Source organism: Cyprinus carpio, unplaced genomic scaffold (genome assembly GCF_018340385.1).
Source record: "Cyprinus carpio isolate SPL01 unplaced genomic scaffold, ASM1834038v1 S000000031, whole genome shotgun sequence".
NCBI classification, from domain to species: Eukaryota; Metazoa; Chordata; class Actinopteri; order Cypriniformes; family Cyprinidae; genus Cyprinus; species Cyprinus carpio.
In genome coordinates, this window is record NW_024872784.1 from 47,440 (window position 1) to 54,840 (window position 7,401).

Below are 7,401 nucleotides of genomic sequence, written 5' to 3' on the forward strand. Positions count from 1 at the left end.
GGCGGTCTCCCATCCAAGTACTAACCAGGCCCGACCCTGCTTAGCTTCCGAGATCAGACGAGATCGGGCGTGCTCAGGGTGGTATGGCCGTAAGCGAGGGCTGCTGCAAAGTGTGGGCTATTTAAAGATCAGCCACCCTAATCTGCAATATATTAGATAATTTAGACAAAAAAACTAAAGCTTACAGCACCTGGTATTCCCAGGCGGTCTCCCATCCAAGTACTAACCAGGCCCGACCCTGCTTAGCTTCCGAGATCAGACGAGATCGGGCGTGCTCAGGGTGGTATGGCCGTAAGCGAGGGCTGCTGCAAAGTGTGGGCTATTTAAAGATCAGCCACCCTAATCTGCAGTATATTAGATCAATTTTGACGAAAAAACTAAAGCCTACAGCACCTGGTATTCCCAGGCGGCTTCCATCCAAGTACTAACCAGGCCCGTCCCTGCTTAGCTTCCGAGATCAGACGAGATCGGGCGCGCTCATGGTGGTATGGCCGTAAGCGAGGGCTGCTGCAAAGTGTGGGCTATTTAAAGATCAGCCACCCTAATGTGAAGTATATTAGATCAATTTTGACGAAAAAAAAACTAAAGCTTACAGCACCTGGTATTCCCAGGCGGTCTCCCATCCAAGTACTAACCAGGCCCGACCCTGCTTAGCTTCCGAGATCAGACGAGCTCATAAATAATAATAATAATGATATTTTTTTTTTTTTTTTTTTTTTTTTTATTAAGAAATTTCAATCAATAAAATACAATAGATTAAGCACAATCAATAGAAAATACAGAACATCATCTTTACACATCTCTACATTACACATCTTTCCTTTACATAGATAATTTAAAAAACTCTTCCACTTTCTGGCAACTTCCACATTAAATCGTTTAAAACACAACAAACTTGTGGGGTAAAAACATCATAAAAAGAGTCTAACATATTTACACCATTAAAGTACACATACAGTCTTTCAATATATAATTCTGTTTTTTCTTTTAAACACACTCCAAACATCCAACACAAATTTTTTCCTTTTTTTTTAGCCACAGTTCTTCTGTCCCATATTGCACTTTTCATTAGCATTACACACAGATTAATGAAACTTTTGTTTTTACACTTTTTTTTCCCAACCAAACATCACAACTCTTTTCCATTCCATTACATTTTCATCCCACTCCTCAGTCACATCTTTAATTAAACATTTACATTTCCTTAAAAAGTCCTCTAGCTCTCTACAATGTAAAAACATATGTAAAATCCCCTCTTCCTCTTCCTGGCACACTTTACACAGAGCATTTTCTTCCATTCCTATTTTATTTAAAATAACATCAGTAAAAACCACTTTATGCCTTATAAAATACTCCAAACATTCCAATTTTGTTTCCACACATTTCCCCGTCATGTTTCTCCATATACAATCTTTTTTTTAAATCTTTGAATTTCTGCACCCAGTAACCATTTGCAATCGGCTCTTTTTAAAAACATCATCTCTAAAAGCACAATAAATCATTTTCACAGTACATTCCTTAAAATCATACAGTTTTCCCCCTAATTTCACATGAATACATTTCTCTTTTGGCTCTCCTTCCATACTTTCTATTCTTTTTATCCACTCTTTAGGTATTGCATTTTTAATGATTTCATATTTATTTTTTATTTCTTGTTCACTGTAATCCTCTTTTGCCTCCTCCATTGCATCTACAATAAATTGTGTCGGTAAAAACCCTTCTTTAAATTCGTACAAAACATCTCTCACTCTTGTTATCCCCACTTCCATCCATTTCTTTAAAAAAATTCCTTTGTCTTGTTTTAAAATGTTTTGGTTTAAAAACAGAGGTTGATTTAAAATGTTTCCTCTCCCATGTGGATCATACTCAAGTCTATCTAAAAATTTTCCCCAGGCACTAAACATTTCCCTATAAAACTCTGGTAAGCACTCTGTCATCCAATTCTTTGTTTTCATCCATAAAATCCCATCCCCCATGTTAAAATCCCCACATTTGTTTAAAAAATATTCCATTGTCTTTTTCCATGCAGTTTTGTGACCATCATCTAGATATTTTTTTACTATTTTAATTCTTAAGCTATTTTTTCTCTGTTCAACATCAATTAATCCCATCCCTCCTTTCCCTACTTCTCCTATTAATGTACTATATGCAATTCTTGCCGGTTTACTATTCCATAAGAAATCTAAAAAACATTTTTTCAACCTTTTCTCCACCCACATTGGCATAGCAGTCACATATAAAACATACCACAACTTTGACACCATTAAAACATTTAAAATTAAAACCTTCCCTTTTAAACTTAAAGTCCTCAATTTCCAAAAATTTAACCTTCTTTCAATTCCTCCTACTATTTCTTCCCACATTTTTTCTTTAACATTCCTTTCGTCTTTTCCCATTAGAACACCTAAAATCCTTATTTCTTTTGTTTCTTTAAAATGAAAATAATCCGTTAAAACATTTACTTTAAATAATCCTCCAAATCTCATATATATATTTTTTTTTCTTCATTTATCTTACCTCCTGATCCCCTACAAAACATACTTCCATTACTTTATTAACACTCTCTATATCTTTAACTATTATTGTTGCATATTGAAATATTTTTTCATTTCCCCCACTTCCTTCGATGTTTATCCCTCTTATGTCTTCATCTATTTTAATAGCTAATCCCAATGGTTCTGCAACTAAAGAATATAAAAGCGCTGATAATGGACATCCTTGTCTTATTGACCTAGTAATTTTTAAACATTCTGTAAAAAAAAACCGTTACAATGTATTCTTGTTATCGCTCCCCTATATAAAATTGTAATCCACTTGACAAAATTTTCCCCAAACCCGTACCTTCTTAAAATTCCAAATAAATATTCATGCTCCACTCTATCAAAGGCCTTTTCGAAATCCAAACTGATGACATATCCTTTTTTATTTTTTTTTCTTTCATATATCGTATTCTATCAATTATACTTAGAGTTGTGTCCGCTATATCTTTCCCTTTAACTCCATACACTTGATTTGTTTCAATTATGGTTGGCATTACCTCTTTCAATCTATTGGCTAAAACTTTTGTTAAAATTTTCAGATCTGTATTCAGCATTGTAATTGGTCTATAATTTTTTTAAGTCTACTTTTTCTCCTTTTCTTTTATATATCAACTTTATTAATCCCATCCCCATTCTCTGATTCATTTCCTCTTTCTTAAAAATGTCTTCATATACTTCTTTTAAAATACTAGTTAAAAAATCTTTAAGAACGATATAAAATTCACTCCCCAAACCATCTATACCTGGACTTTTATTTTTGTTTAATTCACTTATTGCTCTTTTTATCTCTTCTTCTCTTATCTCTTCATCACACTCTTTTTTTGTCTACTTCTCCTACTGTTGTTTTTATTTGATTTAGTAACTCCAATTTCTCTTCTTCCCTCACCCCCTCAGTACTAAACAGGTTTTCATAATATGCTTTTACTTCTTTTAATATTTCCTCATTTGTTTCCACCACTACACCATTTTTTTCCTCTTATTTCTTTAATCATTCCAGCTTTCCCTCTAATTTTTTCTAGATCAAAGAAAAACTTTGTACATTTTTCACCCTCCACAGTATATTTAGCTTTACTCCTTAGTCTTGCACCTTCATATTTTTTCTCTTCCATTTCTTTCAATATTCCCTCCAATTCTTTTATTTTTTGTATATCTTTCCCATTCTCATTTAATTCCTTTTCCAATTTTTCTCTTATTTCTCTCTCCTTCTTCCTCTTACACATCTGTATTAATTTGCAATACTTTATTGTGAATTTTTTGACTAAATATTTAACATTTTCCCACCATATCCTTTTATCTTCACTGTACATTTCATTCTCCTTTTCTTTTTCAATAATTTCTTTAATACTTAACACATACTCCTCATTCTTCAAAACCTCTACATTTAAAACCCATACACCCGGCCCTCTTTTCACTGAACTCCAGTCTACTTGTATAAAAAGTGGTTTATGGTCACTTAAGCTTGATTCCTCATATTTAATGTTACCGATAAAACCTTCAATGTTCCTTGTACATAAAATAAAATCAATCCTTGTTTTACACATAAAATTCCCTACTAATTGCCTCCTTGAATATTCTTTCTTTTTTTTCATTTCTTTCTCTCCATACATCAATCATATTATTTTTCTTCCATTAATAATTTCAGTTCTTTTCTTCCTTTATCATTTTTAAAAACCATTCCCTCACCAATTTCTAATTTACTGAAAACGGTATTAAAATCACCCATCATAATAACTTCTTTATGCTTTTTTAAAAAATCTCTTAATACATTAAAATATTCCTTCTTTTCATTCTCTACAGTCGGTGCATGAATATTAACTACAATAACTTTTTTTTCCTCATACTCCATTTCAACCGCAATACATTTCCCATCTATGTCATTATATATTGTTTTACACTGATACCCCACAGTTTTCTTTTATTAAAATCGCAACTCCTCTTCCCTGCCTCCCATCCCCATTGTTATAAAAAATCTCTCCACTCCACCTTTTCCTTATTTCAGTCATGTACTCTTCCCTCCAGTTAGTTTCTTGTAATAAAATCACATCCTCTCCTTTACACATTTCTTTCACTTTTTCAAATTTTCCTACGTTCGAAAGCCCTCTAGCATTAAAAGTCACAACACTTAAAACCATTAAAAAGAAAAATAATAAATATCTAAAACCCATCATTCTCAGTCTTCCTCCTTCATTCCCTTTAACACCTCAAACCTGTTTAAACATTTCACTTTTTTCCTTGCAGTTCCTATATTTGGTTTTACCTTTAGCGCTCTTCTTCGTATTTGTCCCCTCTCCACATTTTCCTTCTCATCCCCCTCCATACTTATTTCTCCTTCGTTGTCAGTTTCTTTGTCTTGTTCGTTCCCTTTTTGTCCATGACTTGAAGATATGTCCATCGGTGTCGATTGTGTGTCCTCTTCTCTTATTTGTTCATCATTATTTTCTTTTTCTTTTCCTCTTTCTCCTTCATGTCTGTTGTTTGTTCCTTCCTCTGTTTCCTTTGGTTGTAATTCGTCCTCTTCTTGTCTTTCATCACAATGTCCTTCTTCATCGTTGTTTCCTTCATGCACCTGTCTGTCCACCTGTTCTTCCCTTCCACCTACCACTCCCTCCATCCAGCATTCACATTTATTTAACATTTTTTGGCAATCCGGGCACCTGACAGCATTGCAGTCTCGTGCAAAATGTCCCCTTTCCAAACACTTATAGCACTTGAATTCTGGGCACTCTTTCAGTAGGTGTTCTGGGCTCATGCACAGCCTACAAGTCTTCACCTGGTGGCTGTGCATCACCCTAAAGTACTGCGGCCCTTCCGCTGTTTCCAGCTTTGTACTATAAGGGAGTGATGCCACCTCTTTGGGGAACCTCACCTTTACAAACCTTGTGCCGTCTTCTATGTCAGTGTCCGGATAACACCTTCTTTTGATTTTAGATATTGGGAAAACCCCCCATCCTTCCAATTTATCTAAAATTTCATTATCCTTCAGGTAGACAGGCAGGTGCATGAAGGAAACAACGTAATCTTTATTTTGCAGTTTTTTTACTTCACAGTCCACTCCCTTTATTGTCAATCCATCGATTAAACTGTCACACATTTCTTCCTGTTCCATTGTTAGTTCATATTCTTTGCCTTGTCTGGGTCTTACAGCCAACACCTTTCCACTTCCAATTTTTTCTGAGATTGCTTTAATTATATCTTCTGCTCTCACACCACTAACGTTCTCCGTACTTACGATCACTGTTGCCTCCTTTAAATATTTTCTTTCACCAAATCTTTTCCTTGCCCCTTGATCCTTTCCATTTCCAGCTCCTTGTCGTTTCTCTAGTCCAGTGTCATTTGCTGTACGTGTTCCTTCAGCCAGTCCAGTGTCGTTTGCCGTGCGTGTTCCTCCTGCCAGTCCAGTGTCGTTTGCCTTCCGTGTTCCTCCAGCCAGTCCAGTGTCGTTTGCCGTGCGTGTCTCTCCAGCCAGTCCAGTGTCGTTTGCCGTGCGTGTTCCTCCAGCCAGTCCAGTGTGTCGTTTGCCGTGCGTGTTCCTCCAGCCAGTCCAGTGTCGTTTGCCGTGCGTGTTCCTCCAGCCAGTCCAGTGTCGTTTGCCGTGCGTGTTCCTCCAGCCAGTCCAGTGTCGTTTGCCGTGCGTGTTTCTCTAGCCAGTCCAGTGTCGTTTGCCGTGCGTGTCTCTCCAGCCAGTCCAGTGTCGTTCGCCAATAATCCATCCATTGTTTAGAAAACACAAAAAACAAAAAAAACAAAAAAAAAACAAACACAAACAAAAATTAACCACCCTCCATCCAGCACTAAGCTGCTGTTAGGTGGTTTAAACACAAAAAAACAAACTAAAAAGTCCAAATAACAAATATACAAAAACTCCAAAACAAACTAAACAAACATAGATGTGGGAGAGCCTTCCTCTCCCTACTGCAGCCAACACACTTCCTGTGTAAAGCAACTCACTATTGCCCTCTACGCGCTCAGGGTGGTATGTCCGTAAGCGAGGGCTGCTGCAAAGTGTGGGCTATTTAAAGATCAGCCACCCTAATCTGCAATGTATTAGATCAATTTTGAGAAAAAAAAACTAAAGCTTACAGCACCTGGTATTCCCAGGCGGTCTCCCATCCAAGTACTAACCAGGCCCGACCCTGCTTAGCTTCCGAGATCAGACGAGATCGGGCGCGCTCAGGGTGGTATGGCCGTAAGCGAGGGCTGCTGCAAAGTGTGGGCTATTTAAAGATCAGCAACCCTAATGCGCAATGTTCCGATCTTCCGAGATCAGACGAGATCGGGCGCGCGCAGGGTTGGTATGGCCGTAAGCGAGGGCTGCTGCAAAGTGTGGGCTATTTAAAGATCAGCAACCCTAATGCGCAATGTATTAGATCCATATAGACAAAAAAACTAAAGCTTACGTGGTAAAAATCCCTCTTTCAACTCCCATAAAAACATCTCTCACTTTTACATCCCCACTTGTAGCAACTTCTTAAAATAGATATCTCGCCCGTGTATCATTATTTTTGTCATTTAAAAACAGGAGGCTGATTTAAAATCGCTTCCCTCCCCTCCGGATTAAAATCCACCTCTGTTTAAAAAGAGCCTCCAAGCATTTAAAACCTCTTTATAAAACTGTGGTATCCCCTCCATCACCAACTTTTTTCAACTTCATCCATAAAATGTTTTCCCCCAAGTTAAAATTTCCACATTTATTTAAATAAAAACCCATCAATTTCTTCCATTCATCTTTATTCTTATCATCCACATATTTCCTCACCACTTTTACCCTCATGCTTTTTCATCTTCTGTTCCACATCAACTAAAACCCATCCCTGCCCTCTTCTGGTTTCCCTATCAGCGTATTGTATGCTATCCTTGGAGC

The 7,401-nt window shown here is 36.9% G+C and overlaps 4 non-coding genes across 4 annotated transcripts in view; all 4 read right to left on the minus strand.

Moving 5' to 3' along the window:
• The window catches only part of LOC122142689, a 119-nt gene extending 24 nt beyond the window's left edge, over positions 1–95 (minus strand). Inside the window, exon 1 of the ribosomal RNA XR_006158746.1 lies at positions 1–95. This exon is cut by the window's left edge and continues 24 nt beyond it. This is a non-coding gene — a ribosomal RNA (5S ribosomal RNA).
• An 83-nt stretch (positions 96–178) lies between these two features.
• Positions 179–297, minus strand: LOC122142662. The gene has a single exon (XR_006158720.1). It is a non-coding gene; the product is annotated as a 5S ribosomal RNA (ribosomal RNA).
• Positions 298–381: 84 nt separating this feature from the next.
• LOC122142641 lies at positions 382–499 on the minus strand. The gene has a single exon (XR_006158703.1). It is a non-coding gene; the product is annotated as a 5S ribosomal RNA (ribosomal RNA).
• Positions 500–6,613: 6,114 nt separating this feature from the next.
• LOC122142659 lies at positions 6,614–6,732 on the minus strand. Its single transcript, XR_006158717.1, has one exon. It is a non-coding gene; the product is annotated as a 5S ribosomal RNA (ribosomal RNA).
• Between the last annotated feature and the right edge of the window lie 669 nt (positions 6,733–7,401).